The sequence below is a fragment of the Tenrec ecaudatus genome, chromosome 2 (genome assembly GCF_050624435.1).
Source record: "Tenrec ecaudatus isolate mTenEca1 chromosome 2, mTenEca1.hap1, whole genome shotgun sequence".
NCBI classification, from domain to species: domain Eukaryota; kingdom Metazoa; phylum Chordata; class Mammalia; order Afrosoricida; family Tenrecidae; genus Tenrec; species Tenrec ecaudatus.
Genome location: NC_134531.1, coordinates 147,025,819 through 147,028,092, shown reverse-complemented (window position 1 = coordinate 147,028,092; position 2,274 = coordinate 147,025,819).

Below are 2,274 nucleotides of genomic sequence, written 5' to 3'. Positions count from 1 at the left end.
TATAATGAAACCTTACATGATTGGTCCTTAATTAGAAACCATTTGCAGGGATTTAAGGGAAATATCTCATTAGATAGCAAACAGCCATAAAAAAAGGGTGGTAAAAAAAAAAGGGTGGTGATGGGGGTGGTGGAGATTTTCAATACATGTAAGGATGGGTTAAAAGCATCCGCTAGCAGAGAGACAATTAAACAATTGAAAGATGGTTTAGAAGGTTTAGATCAGTGGTTCTCAACCTTCCTAATGCTGCGACTCTTTCATACACTTCCTCATGTGGTGGTGACCCCAACCATAACATTATTTTCATTTCTACTTCATCACTGTAACCTTGCTAGCTACTGTTATGAATTGTCATGCAAATATCTGATTGCAGGCTGTATTTTCATTGTTACAGATTGAACATAACTAAAGCATAGTGATTGATCACAAAAACAATATGTGATTATAGATTGTGAAATATTTATTTCTAATTACACATCAATGAAGTTTTGTCTCGAAGCATGGTGTAACGTGGGTAACACTCTTCACGATGGGTTCTCGTATGTGGGCGCATCTGCATGTGGGTGGACCCGCCTGGAGACGGATCGAGGAGCAGTGTCTCAGTTCCTAAGACCATCGGAAATATGTGTTTTCCAATGGTCTTGGGCAACCCCTGTGAAAGAGTCGTTCCATCCTCAAAGGGATCGCCACCCACAGGTTGAGAACCGCTGGTTTAGATCCATGTGTCTGGGTTCAAAGTCTATCACATAGCCCAGGCACTGGATTAACTATTTTGCTTATTGTCACCATTTCAGACTTTCCAATCTCTTGCTGTTTGTACAGAAAACTCCACGTGCAGTGGAAAAAGCCACATCACTTAAGTAGCCCTTTTGAATTTAGGACATAATGCAAAAAGGGGAACTGGGGTAAACTGAGGGGCTGGCTGAGAATGTAATGCAGTTAAATCCTCTGTGCTCTAAATTATGAGTCTGCAAAGCCGACTCAGGTGGGGGAAGACCCTCACAGCTGTGAGATATACATGAATATTAATACATAGTCTCAGGGCTGAAAACAGTCCCTCCTATAGCCCCCATACAGCAACTGTCATAAGATGTCTCATAGTAATCACTATGCCTGAAGGTTATCTGTAGATAATCAGATCCTATTGCTTGTCCCACCCTAAAATGTAGCAAACTCTTTGCTCCCTGGGGAGGACTCAGGTGCGTCTGAGGTCAAGTAGCACTTGGTCACGTGGATGATTTGCTTCATTGCTTGTTTATTATGTTACTCCCTTATTAAATTACCCATTAACTAGGTAATATGTTCGCTATTATGTATGCCTTTTGAAAGATCTGTAATCCCCAAAGTCACCCTGTCCCTGCTCCTGCAATGCACAACCATGGGGACAAAGGAAAAAGACTAGGGAAACACTAAGTTTGGACAGTAATATCTTAGAACCCACCAGTATTCTTGAAAAGGCCATCTTCAAGGGGGAAGGTGGGGAGAGGAGAGGAGGAAGGGGGAACCCGATCGCAATGATTGACACATCACCACCCCCTCCAGGGGAACGAACAACAGAAACTGTGGGAAAGGGAGACAGTGGTCGGAATTAGATATGAAAATAAGAGTTTATAATTTATCAGCGGGTCACGGGTAGGGGGGAGTCAAAAAAGAGGGTCTGATACCAAAGGTTCATTAGAAAGTAAATGTGGGATGAACTATCTGGATGAAAAACAACGGGACCGACAGTTCCGGGGGGACTTGGGGTGGGGGGGTAGGGGGGGTAAGGAAGTGGTGTTAACAAACCCAGGGACAAGGGAAAAACATGGGACCCCAAATGGTAGAGAAGGGGGAGTGGCAGGCCTGGTGGGAAATGATCAAGGGTAAGGTTGCTTAGAGAAGAGGTATACTCTAGCCCAGGTGGCGATGAAGCATGGTAGTAGGGCAGGAGGAAGGTCAAGGGAGATGGAGGAAAGAGCTAGGAGTCAAAGGGCATTCATGGAGGTCTAGACAAAGACATGTACATGCAAATATATATAGGAGGATGGGGAAATAGATCTATGTGTCTATATTTATAGGTCAAGTATTAAGGTGGCGGAAGGACCTTGGGCCTCTACTCAAACACTCCCTCAATGCATGAATACCTTCTTTTATTAAATTGGAACTCTATGATGCTCACTCTCCCGACACAACGGCTGGAGCCAAAGTGTGTGAATAAGTAAATGTGGTGAAGAAAGCTGATGGTGCCCGGCTATCAAAAGAGATAGTGACTGGGGTCTTAAAGGCTTGAAGATA